Below are 18,388 nucleotides of genomic sequence, written 5' to 3' on the forward strand. Positions count from 1 at the left end.
GAGTTTAATTTAAAAAAAAAATTTTGGGGGGGCAATTTTCAATGGAGGATGAGTAGGGGAGATGAAGAGAATGGCAACCCACTCCAGTATTATTCCCTGGGAAATCCCATGGACAGAGGAGGCTGGTGGGCTATAGTCCTTGGGGTCACGAAAGAGTCAAACACGACTTAGTGACTAAACAACAACAATGGGTAGGACAGGATGACATTTTAAAATATGTTATTGTGAATCTCTACTTCAATATTATTTTATATCCAGCTGATCCAAGAGTTGAAGATGTGACATTTATAGCTTTGAGGGTATTTATGTACTTTGGGGTTACTATGTACTTCAATGTACTAGCTCGGGGAGAGGACAAATTAAGATATTAAATAATTTTTTAAAAAAAGAACTAGAAGGTTCATTTACCTTTTTCTCAGCCAGTTCATTGGCCCTCATGAGTTTTACCTGTGGAGAAATTAGGTGGCACATTGCTTTAGAATAATCTTGCCTTGTTCTCCACTCCCTTTCCTCTCAGCCAGTCTGAGGACTCGATGTCTCCTGTGACCTCAGAGCATCCATTCTCTGAAACTATTTTCTGCTTCCGCTGGGAAGTATGATATGGAGGGAGTTCTGGTATATCATACAGAGACTTGCAGTTAGACAAGTTGGAATTTCCTTGATTTTTCTCATGGTAAAATGAGTGTCTCGGAGGAAAAATGTTTCTGTTACCCTCTTAGTTGCTACTTGGGGACTGCAATTTAAACTAACAAAAGGCAGATTAACAAGAAGAAAAAGCACACAACTTTATTAATTTTTACATGCACAGAAATTCACAGAAAAAAAAATGGAACTCAAAGAAGGGGTTATACTCAGGGGCTTATATATCCTTGTAGCAAAAAAAGGGGATTTGGGCTTAAAGGGTCAATGAATTATGGGGAGTGACTAGGAAATAAATGGGGCAACTAATGGAAAAAAGGGGTTATTTTAGTGAGGTTTATTTATGCAAAAACATTTTGATGTCAGCTGCCCCTTCTTCAGTGAGAATTTTGATCTCTTATTGGGGGAGGAGGTGAGAAATGAGGGGGGCTGAAGTGGGAGGTACCTTCCTCAAAGGGAAACATGCCCTGCTTTTAGGCAGATGAGAGGAGGGCAGGGAACTCTTCTGCATCTGTTGATTCTCAGTTGCCTTCAGCTCAAAATAATACTTATGCCAAAGTGGCATGTTTTAGGGTAGCCTGTTTGGTACCTGTCATGAGACTAATTGTAGATGGCTCTTCAATAGATGTCACATTCCTTCCCATTCAACCGTCACTTCACTGCCCCCATTCATTTCTTCTCACATCTTTCTCTCTTGGCTCAGATAACGTCCTCAATGTCCTTGTCTGGTTTCCTCATTTTCTGTGGTCAGATTTTTCTGACATTGAATCCTACCCTTCTTACCCTACTTGTGTCCACAAATGAACTTGACTTTCTCTTCCTTAACTGGATTTGCTGGGCTTGATATGTGACCTCAGGCCACGCCTGACCATCTGGACTCCTAGGTCAGTGACGCCCGCCCACTTCTGCAGCTGTCATTCAGTATAGATTACAAAGTCAAGGACCAGGGTTGCATCCTGTCAAAGCATCTGCATCTATGATGACATTATCACCTGATAAGAGCTTGTCAGTGAAAGCATGTTGAGATACTTTTGAAAATTATTTGACATGTATTATCAGTCTTTGTCACCAGCATTAGTTTTTTCTTTCTAATCAAATAGCTTTCAGCTCATTAAATTATGTTCAGTTCTCTCTTATTTCTCCATAATTAGTTATGACCAAGCCCTCTCAAATTTTCTTCCATGTATTTCTTACTTTAGATAGTTCTCTTCTGCCCTAGACCATTGTCACTTCGCCTTATATCTGAATATTGCTTTTAGTATTTACCCATTTGATTTTTAAAATCTCCCTCCATTCCACTTTGCCAAATTGGTCTTAATATTGCTACTTTGGTATTTTGCTATCCTACTCAAATACTTTCAATGGCTCCTTATAGTCTAAAAGATAAAACCAAACTTTTTTTTTTTTCATGTAAGATGTTCTACAGCAGGAATCCTTTCTTTCTATCCCTATTCTTATCTCAAACTTCATTCAGAATTCTTTAGCAAGGACTCGTCACAGTTCTTAAAAACAGTACATGACCCCTGGCATTTGCATCTCGTGGCATTTCTGCCGTTTAATTTCCATTCTTCCTTCAAATCTTAAATTCAGTGCTTGCTGACCACTCTTCTGGTTGGTCTGAAATATACATAGTTTATACCCATTGCCTCATATACGTAGTGAGAACACCCTCTTTGTCATTTAGAAGTGCCCCAGCTTGGAGGAGAAGTGGGATGGTCACTCTACTTCTGAATCTTTCCTTTTCTATGCCAAACACAGTGATTATTTGCCTCCTCTGAAATCCACTGGGGCTTTCCTGACTAAAGCTCTGCTATAACACATAGATGCTACTGCTAAGTCACTTCAGTCGTGTCCAACTCTGTGATCCCATAGACGGCAGCCCACCAGGCTCCTCTGTCCCTGGGATTGTCCAGGCAAGAACACTGGAGTGGGTTGCCATTTCCTTCTCCAATGCATGAAAGTGAAAAGTGAAAGGGAAGTCGCTCAGTTGTGTCCAACTCTTCGCAACCCCATGGACTGCAGCCTACCAGGCTCCTCTGCCCATGGGATTTTCCAGGCAAGAGTACTGGAGTGGGGTGCCATCACCTTCTCCGATAACACATAGAATACACCATAAAAATAATGTGCCTACTGTATGCTAAAGGCTTTAATATACTATCTTTAATCTATGATCAATTAAATCTATTTTCAGATAAGAAAAATACAAAGAGCAGTTTTCCGTAACTTGCTTCTCAGAGACAATGCTAGAAGAATTTTGGTTTACACTCGTGCATGAGCCACCACAGTGTTGGCAGCTCATCCTGGCTTTCCCTGGATTGTCCCAGTTTGAGGACTGAAAATCCCACATTGCAGGAAACCCGCGTGGTCCCTGGCAAACCGAATGGTTGTTCTTCCTCCCACCACATCTTCAAGACTTCAGCTGCCTTGAATACACAATAGACATTCCCATTGTGACTCCCCAGCTGTGTTAGAAATACGCTCGTGATACACAGTCCAGGGCTTTTCCTCCATGCTTTCCTCCAAGCCTTGAATGATGCTCCACTGAAATGTCACGTTGCTTTCTCCCAAGCACTGGTTCCTGAGTGTCTTTGGTTTTTACAGTGACAGTGTAATTATCTTTGAGGAAGAAATTATGTCCTTTTTGCTTTGTGTCCCCATGCTGCCAGCTCTGTGCTTGGCCTGCAGGTGATGAACACATGCTTGCTTGCTTAGTAGGAAAGCTTGATGGCCTCTGTTTTCTGAACATATGGGTTTAAATGGCAGCCTGTTAAATCCTGCTTCAGTGTTGTAAACAATCCTTTCCCTGCACCACTTTTGATGTCTCCAAGAATATCTTTCAGCACAAATAGGGCACTGCCCTGTGGCATAGCTACCAAGGACACATAAGTACCATTGTGTACACCCCTTTCCTGGCCTTTCCTGGTTTAAATGCCTATGATAGTTCTGTTCCCCTCAGCCTCCTGATACTTAGCCTGAGAGAAATCACCCCTTAGGTAATCTACTAACCTCAACATTCATGAGAATAGAGATAGTGAATTATTGAGCAGGTTTAAATTGGAGAATTTATGGAGAGTTTCTGACCCAAAGGAGGATTTGATTTCTGTCCATTTTGGGGGGGTAAGCCTCCTTTGATGGTGTTTGTTTTTTATGCTAAGTTTAAGGGCTGCTTTAAATGAACCCTTTCCTTCTGATATAATGCATCTCAGACAGCTCTGCTGCCTCCTTTCTCCCTCAAGCCATATCCAGGGACAAGCACAGTCACCGGCTTTAATAAAGCCTAAGGCTGCAGGGAGGTTTTCCGGTCCGTTTCTGAAACTGCAGTTCTTTTTGACCTTTCTTTTTTTTCTTGTTGTTTCATATGGAAGTGTAGTTGATTTACAGTGTTGTGGTAGTTTCAGGTGTACAGCAAGGTGATTCACTTACACATATATCTATTCTTTTTCAGATTCTCTACCCATATAGGTTGGTGCAGAATATTGACTCTCAGAGAGTTCCCTATGCTGTAGAGTAGTAGGTCTTTGTTGATTATCTATTTTATATATAGCAGTGTGTATATGTTAATCCAAACCTCCTAATTTTTTCCTTCAACTCCCCCACCTTGGAACTGCAATTCATGCCTCCTCTTTTAGGCCCATCTTTGCTGTACCTGTTGCATCCCCATAGCAAATCAGATCATCTTAGTGTATGTGGGGATATGTGTTTGTCAACATTACAAGTTCCATTAACTTGTTAAGGATTTTTTTTTTCTGATTTCATTACTGTGTCCACAAGGGTTTTTATGCAAACCACCCACCCATCTGCACCTCATCAGAAATTACCGATCTCAGAGCTTGTTTCATATCAGTTAAAGAATGTATATTTTGAAGCTCATCAAAAGGAAAAAAGCCATTGTTGAAAGATGGTGCAGTCAGCAATTGTCTTATTATACCAACTCTGCCTAGAAGTTGAAATAATCCTCTTTATCTCTTCAAATGGAGGTGGACAAAGGCTATTAACTTTCTTTTGTCCTTATGTCCCTTCACCTATCCTTTTAAAATTTTTATTAGGTGCTTTAGTGTGTGGGTTGAAATCAATAGAGGACAAGCTATTAAAAATTATTAGTCGGCTGTGGCTCCTCACTAAATATTAAAGCAGCTTGGCAGATCAGCACGTACCTCTAGGCATTAGGCCTGAAAGAAATAATGGTCCAAGCAAATAGACACTATAATCCAAATAGAAAATATGGCCAGTGTGCTGCTTTGGGTTTCTTTTGGCTGCTGTTGTTCACTGTTAACATTATTCCAGTTTTTGCTTTTATTAGTGTGAGGAGACGGGATGGGGAGCATTAACTGTAGGAAGGATCCCTTTTAAGGAGACATTACATCAGGAACTAGCTATCAAAGCAACTGGGGAGAAATAGAAAACAGGTGCAGAAACAGGTGAGTGGAATATTGCTTATTACTGCTCTGTATTAAGTGCCTGGGAGAAATGGGCAATTTTGCTGGGTGCTGTGTGCCTTGTATTCTAGAAGGACTGGTAGACAACCTGTTAATGCAAACTATATGGGAAAGAATGTCAACTGAGAAGCTTAAGGCACAGGTAGGGCTGTGTAGGCAGAAAAGTTATGTTCTCGGGTGAATGAAGGAACCAAGAGCAGAGGGAGGCTGATTCTGTGGGCACATACTTGAAGCTAGAAGATTCTGTGTGAAGAATTAGTTCTAAGACAGGGTTGGGGTCACCAGAAAGACTTGGATAAGACTGGAATACCCAGAAGTCAGAATTTGGCTTTAAATAAAAATTCCTTTACCTAACATTTTTATTCTTTGTAACTTTAGATACACAAGTCAGCATGTCAAACCTCATTTCTGTTGTTGTTGTCGTTCAGTCACTAAGTTGTGTCTGACTCTTTGCAACCCTATGGACTACAGCATGCCAGGCTCCTCTTCCACTGTTTCCTGGAGTTTGTTCAAACTCATGTCCATTGAGTTGGTGATACTATCTAACCATCCCATTCTCTGTCTCCCCCTTCTCCTTCTGCCCTCAATATTTCCCAGCATCAGGGTCTTTTCCAATGAGTCAGCTCTTTGCATCAGGTGGCCAGAGTATTGGAGTAAGGAGCAAAAGAAAATAGACAAACTCTAAGAATGCACCTCTAAGTTTTTCTACTTATGAAAGTTCAAGAATGAAATGGTATCTCTTGGGTCCCTATGGATGAAATGAGGAATTTATGGCTTGTCATTCTGTTTCCACCACAGTTAACACCCAGACTTTTCTAAGCTCATGTGGGGTGTGGAGCCAAAGATTACATTTTGAACCATGTTTCTTTATTGGGAAGAATTTTTTATGTTTACATTCTGCTTTACCATTTGTAACCACATTTCCAAAGTTACTGATGTTTAACTCAGTTTAACTAGTTCATAGCTTACATGACATTCCCCATTTGGAGATTCTTAAATTTTGTTTGGTTTTTGGTGAAATGAATTACATGAAGAAGTTTTCCTTAGGAAATTATGTGACAGAGACTGTCTTTATACATAAATAGCAATTTGGCTGGGCTTAAGGTTTTTGACTTCAGATGTTATCCTCTCCATGGTGTCGTATGTATTGTTCTGTCTTCATCCAGCCCTTCATGTGGCAGATGAGCGCTCTGAGGCTCACCTAGCTTTTTTACCATGTGCATACTCTTGTTGATGTGTATGATAGTTCTGTTTTATCTCTTAAGTATAAACATTACTATACAGTATTGATAACTATTTTCATTTCTAGAATAAGTAATGGAGGATGTGTATAAGGCACTAGGAATAATCCGGAGTTACACAAAACAATAGAATCTTATACTATGAAAAGAAAGGAAGGACTGATGGAAACTGAGGGTCACACATAATAACCAGGTAGAAGAAACCCCCTGTACTAAGTTGTACAATGTTAGACTAGCCAAGTGTCTGAAAAAGAAAGCTGGGCACCTAGAATGGTTCTTGTGAGGTAAAGCTTCTGGATGATTCTATTGGTAATAAAAAGAGAAAGATATGTCATATAATGAGAAATAGTGATACACAATAAGGTAATTATAAAACTGAAGCCAGATATAACAAAGAAGAGAGGAACATTTATGTAGAAGGGGGAAGTTCCAGGGAGGGAGCTGGAGGTGGAAACGGGGTAGGGGAAGAAAGAACTGTATTTCTCTTGGTACGTACGTCAGATTTTCTATCTTGTCATTGAGTTTCTGCCAAATAAATTGAGAGGCAAGAGCTCTTGGGTGGAAGCTATTCTGAGAGTTATTAGATTCAAGGGAGCACCACATATGAGTTAACTGAAAAGTACTCTTTCTAGTAGATCTTCAGCCCTTTTAGTAGTAAACTTTATGATGCCTCATCACTAGCCAAAGCACAATTTGGAGACAGGTCAACATCTTGTGGTATTTTTCTTTTATCCTTTCATTTAGAACCTCACAAAACAAACCAAAGTGTGCTGTTGAGAAATTCTTTCAATCTGCCAAGTTAGCTTTAAAAGTTAACCAAGAAACATTTCCTTCAGATATCTCTGATTATTCTTTTTTTTTCTTCCTTGATTTCCACATTTACCTTACTCTCTCTCACTCTGTTTATTTGCCTTTCCCCCTGCTTTACAGGAGATCATCTTGAATTTTAATTCTAGTATCTAACATATTTATTTAGAATCCTTTCTTATTTCAACTTGTTCCCTATTTTTTTCTTATACTTTTATATGTTATTTCTCTTTATGGTTTTCTGTTCCTTTTCATGGAATGTGATATTTTTTCACTGAGGACACAGTAGTCTTCAAAGTTGGACTGTTTTCCTTAATAACTTATCCTCAAAAATGCATCCTTTCACTGAATCTTCCAGTGCCTTTATTAATCGGAATAAGCTAAACTGTACTTTTAATAACAAACAACTCCCCATTTTGGGGGCCTCATAGCAAAGTTAACTTCTCATTTCAGTGGCTTAACTATGGGGTTTACTTCTCACTCATTCAAAGTTCACTGCAGAAGGGGTCTTTCTCCAGGGGCTTGTCTTCCATGCGGGAACTCACTTCCCGACACAGTGAAGTGACTGGTCCCCACCAGTTCCACTGCAGGGCACGAGTCAGTGCTCGGTCTGGTGCTGGGGCTGCAGGTGCAGAGAATTCACAAGTGAATCAGGACTTGAGGTCATGGTGAAGAAAGCAGGACTGGAAATACAGGAAGTTCTTAGGTATGGGGAATAAATCTGAACCTTGTGATAAAACGCTTGAGGGTTTCAGGGTGCCCGCATAGCTGTGTTTATACTTTATCAGGAAATTAGCAACACTGGTCATACATGTTGAAAAAACTGAAGAACCTAGAAGAGAAAACGGCTGAAGTTTTATTTGGTTATAGAATAATAATCCTGAGAGTGGTCATTTGTATGGCTACTTGGTATTTACATCTGTTTGCTGTATAGCAAAATAAACACTATGCATGTCCTCAAATTAAGGTCATCTTAACTGTGTAAGCTGTCTTTGATTAAACATCCCACAGGTAAAGTCTCAGGGTTGACAGTTCAACAAATCGAAGTGAACATTGACATACATCATTCATTTTGTCACTGACTCACGGTGTTTTTTTTGTCTTCCAAGTTTTGCACGAACAGCATTTGTTTTCTCTTCCTAGATACACCAGAAACAAACTAAAGAAGAGTTACATCTTTCTTTTGTATTCTTACCTAATACCTAGAAGCCTCTCAAATACATATCCAATAAACAAAAGAATGTGGGTAACAAAAATTAATTTTATTGTTTGTACTTTGTTTCTTTTACAAATAATTTTAACATCCCTCTTGAAAAGTCAAAATAAACATCTTCTTAATAATATCTATTAATTAATAGAATATTTTTGGATGCAAAGCAGCAAAACAGACTTCAGATATTATTCATTCTAGTTCCTAGATTCTGTCTGGATTGAGTTGTATTAATAGTTTTAAGCCAGTCAGTTAGTTAAGCTAAAAAGTAAATCACTTAGAAATATTATTTTCAGCTCTTCCTAATGCATTACCATAACAACAGTTTTGCAATTCTCAGAGATCGTTTGCCATGGACTTTGAATTCAGTATTTTTTGGTTTGTCTTTGCCAGTTCTTTTGGAATAAATCACTATGAAAATGAAAGTGTTATTCGCTCAGTCATGTCCAACTCTTTGTGACCCCATGGACTGTAGCACACCAGGCTCCTCTGTTCCTGGGATTCTCCAGGCAAGAATACTGGAGTGGATTGTTATTTCCTTCTCCAGGAGATCTTCCCAATCCAGGGATCAAACCCAGGTCTCCTGCATTGCAGGCAGATTCTTTACCATCTGAGCCACCACAAATCACTATATCTGGATGCTTTTAGGAAACTTTGTTTATACATCACTTGTAGTCTTTATGTCTTACATTTAGTGACACATTTTTATGATATAGCAAACATTTTGACAACATTTGAACTCCTTAAAGACAGAGGTGTTTGTTTTTGTGACTTGGTAATTATCAACTGACTCCTGGAGTTCACTCTTGTAGGCGGTGTCCTGGCACAGGCATGATTATCTCAGGTCTTTCAATTTGGTGACCAGTCTTTCTTCATTGTTGCTGCTGCTGCTGCTGCTGCTAAGTCGCTTCAGTCGTGTCCTACTCTGTGCTATCCCATAGACGGCAGCCCACCAGACTTCCCCACCCCTGGGATTCTCCAGGCAAGAACACTGGAGTGGGTTGCCATTTCCTTCTCCAATGCATGAAAGTGAAAAGTGAAAGTGAAGTCGCTCAGTCGTGCCCAACTCTTAGCGACCCCATGGACTGCAGCCCACCAGGCTCCTCTGTCCATGGATTTTCCAGGCAAGAGTACGTCTTCATTGTTATCATGACTTTAATTTGAAAAGATTAAAGTTTCAAATTTAAGAAGTGAACTATGAATCAAAGTCTATTTCTGAGCAAACTCTGGGAGATAGTTAAGGACAGAGAAGCCTGGAATGCTGCGAAGAGTCAGACGCAACTGAGTGAGTGAACAACAACAACAAATACAAATAATTTTTGGTAAAATGTACTGTACTTTGAGATTATATATAATATGAGCTATAATGTCATATACATATGAATAGAAAATACTTAAAAATTTTATATTTGTAATATCCTATTTCTCGTATATCTTACTTTCTTTGATTAATATTTTTATGAAATGTCACACTTTTCTTCTCTATCCATTTTCTCAAGCCCATATTTTTATTATATTTAAGCTCCAAGTTTTAGTTCTGTTTTAAATATTCTACTTCTCGAACCCTCCATTACAGTCTCCTGTCCACGTATCTTTGCTGACTGCTCTTATAGTTGACTCCCAAGTTCCAGGGTCATCTCTTCAGCAGGATGTGTCCTGACCCCTCATCCTAAAAATCAAAATCTATCTTTAGTCCAGTCACCCGATCACAAAGCCCCGTCTTAGTTTCTTTACCCAGGAAGGGTATAAGAAATTACATTAATATCTTTGTTGCTTTGCTTATTCTGTATGTCCCCTTCCCCAGAAGCCCACACCCCAGAATGCAAAGCCCACGTGAGACAGGCCCTGCCTTTCTGGTTTCAGGACTAATGCTCAGAGCCTGTTACACTGTAAGCTTTCAATATGTGTTTGTTCAGTGAAGGGAGTGTAAAATCATGTTTCCTAAATGTCAGTGAATCTGAAAGGAAATGTTTGAATTTATGGTGAAAAATGGGTTATCATAAATGATAAACCAACCACACACCAGAAGCCTCCACTGAAGAAATCCTATTAAAATAGATGAAGGCCTGAGGGCTTCTGTGGGTGGCAGCTGCTCTCATTTCAAAATAGGCCTAGTTCCTCCTCCAGCCAGAAGCCCTCAATGCAATCTCTCCCCCATAACTCCTTCAGCCTGTAATCCTTTCTGACGAAATTCCTTGCCTCAGCCCAGTCCAGCAATATTTCTTTCATGGCTGGGCTGACTGCCAATGGCCCAGATAAAGGCGGAAACCCGAGTGGAATATTTTGTTCTGGTATAGCTTTCACCTTCCAGCTGCTCCATCTTCCAGGAGGAGGGTGGTCAGTGCTTGACACGGAGGTGGAGAGGTGTTTTCCACATCTTAATAGTATGTCTGAGATAGACCAGGGATCCTTTAGCATCCTGGGAAGGAGCCAGTCTTCCTGAAATCCTGGGGACGTCAGAGCATCCCCAATTGTGCCATTCACCCTTCAGCTGCTTAGTGATAAACACAGTTTTATTACTCATGCTTGAATTTCTTTTCCTGATCCGGACTGACTTCCAGGAGCCTCTGAGTAATAATGACAGAAAGATAAGTTTCTTCAACCTTTCACATGGGCATCTCACTGGCATAAAGCAGTGATCAGAGGCAACTAATTCCTCTGACTTCAGCACAGCTGAAATAAAGGCCATTTGGTGTCATCCAGTTGGAAAAATAGCGTTAGGGCTCTTGAGAGAGTGCAGAAGTTTGAATGGTGAAATTTCTGCAAGTGGTCAGGTCAGTTTAAGAAAGAATTTCTCTGGGGTCCCTGTCCTGGATATCTTGCAGGAGGGTTGGAGGTGTCAAGTGAATGGAGGCGGTGGGGAGGAGAAGAGAGAGATGACAGAGGGTTATGAACTTGGCTGCTGATGAATGATGAATATCTTCATATCTTCCTATCTTTTCTTAGGAGTGGCCACTTTATAATTCCAGGCTTTCCTAAGGTCTGTTTTATACATTTATATTTTGCTCGATCCTTATGACATTCTCCAGGTACTATTCTCGGGGGGATAAAAGGCTAATTTGGGTTTCTTCTGCTACTCAAGTAACTTTTTTTCCTTACAAAATTACCTTCTATCTGCCCTTCTCAAAAAATGCGAGCAATCCAGATATTGTTGAGATCCTTTTCAGAGAACTAACCTCTCTAGGTTGTTAAACTCTTCAAGCTCCTGGAAAAATAGACTACTTTAGATGAGGTCTACAGGGCTGTTGAATGTGTTAAATCTACTATAATTCCCACAACTAATGATTTTTATAGAAGCCTTTCACTTGCATCATTGTTTGAATGAATAACAAAGAGTGGGGGGGTGGACAATGGACTCAGTTGGTTGTTTGCCCTCGTGCATAATAATACATAAAACCAAAGACCTGAAGGAAACATTCTGAGATAAAAGCTCCATTCACAGCTTCCAGGGAAAAATTTATTCCAAAACCTCAAGACATGAAGTCGACTGCACTTAACAATCTCCATAAGAAACTCTGCCACTTTAATATATGCTCCAGTGTCTTATCAGTCCTTACAGACAGGTGATTTTTCATGAGCCCAAACATAAATAATTCCAAAACTAGGTAAAAAATGTTATTGTCTGCTTCACTCATCCACGTAGCTTCAATTTCTCGAGAAAGTGATTGGCATCTACTAGGCACTAACTGGGACAAGTAGCTCCGGAGAAGGCAATGGCACCCCACTCCAGTACTCTTGCCTGGAAAATCCCACGGATGGAGGAGCCTGGTAAGCTGTAGTCCATGGGGTCGCTAAGAGTTGGACACGACTGAGCGACTTTGCTTTCACTTTTCACTTTCATGCATTGGAGAAGGAAATGGCAAACCACTCCAGTGTTCTTGCCTGGAGAATCCCAAGGACGGGGGAGCCTGGTGGGCTGCCGTCGTCGATGGAGTGGCACAGAGTCGGACACAACTGAAGCGACTTAGCAAGAGCAGCAGCAGCATCAGGGACAGGTAGCTCAGCAGTAAAGAACCTTCTTGCCATTGAGATTTGGATTCAGTCCCTTGGTCAAGAAGATCCCTTGGAGAAGGAAATGGCAACCCACTCCAGTATGCTTGCCTGGGAAATCTCATGGACAGAGGAGCCTGGCGGGCTGCAGTCCATGGGGTCGCAAAAGAGTTGGACAGGAATTAACGACTAAATTACAAAACTAAAAGGCACTAACTAAAATCTTTTGAATAAATGAATAAAAAAACTGAATAAATATGTTAAAATTAAGTACAGCAGATAAAGTGATGTAATTGTTCTAGTTACAAAGTATTATTAAAAACTTATTCTATCAGTTGGAGAAGGCAATGGCACCCCACTCCAGTACTCTTGCCTGGAGAATCCCAGGGATGGGGGAGCCTGGTGGGCTGCCCTCTATGGGGTCGCACAGAGTCGGACAGGACTGAAGTGACTTAGCAGCAGCAGCAGCAGCAGCATTCTGTCAGTTCAGTTCAGTTCAGTTGCTCAGTCCTGTCCAACCCTTTGCGACCCCATGGACTGCAGCACACCAGGCCTCCCTGTCCATCATCAACTCCCAGAGTTTACTCAAACTCATGTCCATTGAGTCAGTGATGCCATCCAACCGTCTCATCCTCTGTTGTCCCCTTCTCCTCCTACCTTCAGTCTTTCCCAGCATCAGGGTCTTCTCCAATGAGTCATTTCTTTGTATTAGGTGGCCAAAGTATTGGCATTTCTGCTTCAGCATTAGTCCTTCCAATGAATATTCAGGACTCATTTCCTTTAGGATGAACTGGTTGGATCTCCTTGTAGTCCAAGGGACTCTCAGGAGTCTTCTCCAATACCACAGTTCAAAAGCATCAATTCTTCAGTGCTCAGCTTTCTTTATAGACCAGCTCTCACATCCATGCATGACTACTGGAAAAACCATAGCCTTGACTAGATGGACCTTTGTTGGCAAAGTAATGTCTCTGCTTTTTAATATGCTGTCTAGGCTGATCATAGCTTTTCTTACAAGGAATAAGCATCTTTTAATTTCATGGCTTCAGTCACCATCTGCAGTGATTTTGGAGCCCAAAATTAAAGTCTGTCACTGTTTCCATTGTTTCCCCATCTATTTGCCGTGAAGTGGTGGGACCAGATGCCATGATCTTAGTTTTCTGAATGTGGTGGAACCAGATGCCATGATCTTAGTTTTCTGAATGTTGAGACAACTATTTCACTCTCTTCTTTCACTTTCATTAAGAGGCTCTTTAGTTCCTCTTCACTTTCTGCCATAAGGGTGATGTCATCTGCATATCGAAAGTTATTGGTATTTCTCCCGGCAAACTTGGTTCCAGCTTGTGCTTCATCCAGCCCGGCATCTCTCATGATGTACTCTGCATAGAAGTTAAATAAGCAGGGTGACAATATACAACCTTGATGTACTCCTTTCCCTATTAGAGCCAGTCTGTTGTTCCATGTCCAGTTCTATGCATAGTGCTATTTAGGCACTGTATGAATTTAGAAGATATAAAAAGTCTTTTAATCCCTGGTTCTATTTCTTATAACATAAGAAGGATATATCTGTACACACAAGTAACTCCAATCCATAACAGACCATAAAAGGTATTATCACTGTAATCCATAATATACTGAGATAGCATGAAATGAAGCCCTGTAGTTGTATTAAGATGAATAAAGATGGCCTGGAGATAAGATTATGATCAGTTTTGAATTATTGGTAGGATTTGAAGGTTGAAGACCCTTCTATGTAGAGATGATGCCCAAAACAAAGGCAGAGAAATAGGAAAATGCAAAATTGGATTCTGAAATAGTGAGCAATCTGGCGTGCCTTGAGGGTCATATATGTCTACACGTGTCTGTCTGCTGGTGTTAATGATGAGGATGGCAGAAGTGGGTGGGGGTAGGCTGGAAAGGCTTGCTGGGGTCTGTAAAGGCAGAGAGTTCAGAGTAGAAAAAGATCATTCATGTCACATAGTACTCCATTGTAGGCGATCTGGAATTTTTGTCCATTTCGCCTACTGTTCTGTGCATGGCCTCTGGAAGAGCACCTAGAACATAGTGTGTGCTGGGTAAATGTTTGTGAGTGACTATGAAATACTATTATTCTGAGGATGGCAAATGTAAGTCTTGTCTTTGTGGAACTGTTCAACTCTCATTTTGTTTACATTTTCTCTATCAAAGAGACAAAATTCAAACTGGAAATGTAAAACATTATCAGTAAAGGACACATAAAGCCAGGATGGTAAAATAACATCTAGAAGGTTTTAATAAGCTCAATATTATTGACTTTTGAAAATTATTGGACTATTGAAAAATGACCTATTAGGTTACTAAAATAATTTCAGATATAATTCCATAACTACTGTCAATGATTTTTTGAGAACTCATGGAGAACAGCAAAGGTAACAAGAAAATGTATGGGCTAATATTAGCCCAGTTCTTAAGGGCAAATTCTGCAAAGCAATATGCTAAATTTTGGTTCCCGTCTAAATTAAAAAATTCTAGATTATTACTAAGTGGTTTATTTGTAAGTGGGGTTGTTCATTAGAGTAGTTATTGTGCCACTCCTAGGTTGAAGGTGATAGGAGAACTAAGGATGAGAGATAGGCCACAGATTAAAGTGTGTTCTAGCATGCACTTTCAGAACATAGGAGTGGTAAAACCAGCGTGGTGTGTAGTCATTGGAAATGAAGGGGGTTTTCTAGTCCAATGGTAATTAATCAATCAGTAAGACACTAATCACATTGTAAATGGTCTAAATTCTGCAAACATAGACTGTAGCTGTTAAAAGAAAGGATAATCTCTAATTGGAAATTACTACTGAGCAAATGCACACATACATAGTACCTAGGCACAGAAGCTAGAGTCAGACTAATTTAAACTAACCCTTAATATAGCTTCAGCTGTTACCCAGGCTTCGTCACAAAATCCCACTTTTTGGGTTATCTTGAGATTCAAATAAGGTAATTCTTGGAGAGTTCCAAGAAAAATGCCTGACACAGAATGAGGACTTGATTATGAGCAACTTTTAATGCTACAATAAAAATTGAACATCTTTAAAACTAAATCTTTATAAAACTTCTATAATTAGAAAACAATAAATATCTTATTTTTCATGAATTAAAAAGTGGGAATTAAAAAAATTCTTATTTTTCAAGAATTAAAAAGTAACAGTGAAAATATTTGTTGATCTCTAGAGTTCATATGGGGCTTCCCTGGTAGCTCATACTTTCAGGCAAGAAACATCTATTAGGCAACTTCTATGTGTTAGTACTCCCCTGGATACTAAGACAGAGAAGGCAATGGCATCCCACTCCAGTACTCTTGCCTGGAAAATTCCATGGACGGAAGAGCCTGGTAGGCTGCAGTCCATGGGGTCGATAAGAGTCGGACACGACTGAGCGACTTCACTTTTACTTTTCACTTTCATGCATTGGAGAAGGAAATGACAACCCACTCCAGTGTTCTTGCCTGGAGAATCCCAGGGACGGGGGAGCCTGGTGGGCTTCCGTCTATGGGGTCCCACAGAGTCGGACACGACTGGAGCAACTTAGCAGCAGCAGCAGCAGATACTAAAAATGGAAAGACACTAAGACAATGTACTTATTCTTAAGGAGCTCGATATAGTGTAGAATCTGATCACTGTATCAAACATAAGACCTAAGATACATTATTACGTATATTTGTTTCATAACTATCTCTGTTAGATTGTAAGCTCCTTGAGGGCCAAACTATTTCATTTTCATGTTTATATTTCTGACACTAGAATACAGCCTGTCACATAATATACACAGATAAAGGAATGGTGACATCTCGTCACGTAAAAATGAACTCCACCTTAAATACCTTGAAATACATACTATGATAGAATAAGCATTCTTTAGCTGCATATCTGAGCTTGAAAGAGAGAAACGAAATTCTTCAGTTGCCACCACTAAAGGTGGATTGGGAAACCAGAGCTGAAAACTCACTAGCTGATGCTTCAGCTACTCTGGGTGCTGGTGCTGGTCTCAACAAAGCATTTAGGCTTTAATGCCAAGAGGCACAGGGGTGAATTACTAAAGAATGGACTTCAGGGATTTCCCTGGTGGTCCAGTGGTTAAGACTCCATGCTTCTAATGCATAGGATGTGGGTTCGATCCCAGTCAGGGGACTAGGAGCCCATGTGCCTCCAGCTGCGGCCAAAAAAATAAAAACAAAACAAACAAACAAAATAAAATTAGGAGAAAAAACTCATTTAAAAAAGTGAATGGACTTCATAAGGAGGAAACTGAATCCAGAGGATCGATTGCTAGGTAAGAAACAATCGTGAGCCAAGAAGATGGTAAAGATGGGTGAATGTAGATACACATTGATTGTATAAAATATTAGCTGATGATGATTAATCTGGGATAGGCAAGAGAATTGAAATGTTGACACAAATGGTATGTGAGATGAGGAAAAGATACTTCCCTTTCTAGAGGAAGAGATCAGATCAGATCAGTCGCTCAGTCGTGTCCAACTCTTTGTGACCCCATGAATCGCAGCACACCAGGCCTCCCTGTCCATCACCAACTCCCCGAGTTCACTCAGACTCACGTCCATTGAGTCGGTGATGCCAGTCCAGCCATCTCATCCTCTCTCGTCCCCTTCTCCTCCTGCCCCAATCCCTCCCAGCATCAGACTCTCTTCCAATGAGTCAACTCTTCACATGAGGTGGCCAAAGTACTGGAGTTTCAGCTTCAGCATCATTCCTTCCAAAGAAATCCCAGGGCTGATCTCCTTCAGAATGGACTGGTTGGATCTCCTTGCAGTCCAAGGGACTCTCAAGAGTCTTCTCCAGCACCACAGTTCAAAAGCATCAATTCTTCGGCTCTCAGCCTTCTTCACAGCCCAACTCTCACATCCATACATGACCATAGGAAAAACCATAGCCTTGACTAGATGAACCTTTGTTGGCAAGGTAATGTTTCTGCTTTTGAATATACTATCTGGGTTGGTCATAACTTTCCTTCCAAGGAGTAAGCATCTTTTAATTTCATGGCTGCAGTCACCATCTGTAGTGATTTTGGAGCCCAGAAAAATAAAGTCTGACACTGTTTCCACTGTTTCCCCATCTATTTCCTATGAAGTGATGGGACCGGATGCCATGATCTTCATTTTCTGAATGTTGAGCTGATGATGATCAAATTTAGACATTGTTAGATCAAGCACAAAAACAAAAAATTTAAAGGTAACCTTTAATAAATAGTTTATCTAAATTTCAAACTAATACAGAATAAAAAATTAAAACAATAACTGATAAAAGGTAGAAATGAAGGAAAAACATGGTAGATTGAAAGCATATTGCACTACGAGTCAATAACAAACATCAGTAGTCTTCAAAAACAAAAAAAAGAAAGCTTTAAATAAAATGGTAGAAATCAGTCCAAATCACAAATTTTAAATAAAATAAATGCTAATAACATAAATTTGCAATTAAAAATAGAGATTTTACAGGTAGATTTCAAAAATCTGGAATATGCTCTTTAAAGACACACACTTAGAAAAGCTCAGAAAAGTTAGAAAAAATGGAGGAAAATAGATCAAAAGGAATTGATATACTTATGCTGACATATTTTTAAGTGAAAAGGCGTAATTGTATATAATAGGCTCTGAGTGAACTGAAAGTCACTCAGTCATGTCCAACTCTTTGCGATCCCATGTACTATATAGTCCATGGAATTCTCCAGGCCAGAATACTAGAGTGTATAGCTATTCCCTTCTTCAGGAGATCTTCCCAACCCAGGGGTCGAACCCAGGTCTACCGTACTGTAGGCGAATTCTTTATCAGCTGAGCCATCAGCAATTATAATTATAAGGCTTGCTGCTGCTGCTTATGCTAAGTCGCTTCAGTTGTGTCCAACTCTGCTCGACCCCATAGACGGCAGCCCACCAGGCTCCCCCATCCCTAGGATTCTCCAGGCAAGAACACTGGAGTGGGTTGCCGTTGCCTTCTCTGATTATAAGGCTTATGTAACTTGTATTTGGAATTTAAGGATATATTGCACCGGTGAGGAATTACATTTTTTCAGAGCAAAAGC

This window comes from Bos taurus, chromosome 12, assembly GCF_002263795.3.
Source record: "Bos taurus isolate L1 Dominette 01449 registration number 42190680 breed Hereford chromosome 12, ARS-UCD2.0, whole genome shotgun sequence".
Classification (NCBI taxonomy): Eukaryota; Metazoa; Chordata; class Mammalia; order Artiodactyla; family Bovidae; genus Bos; species Bos taurus.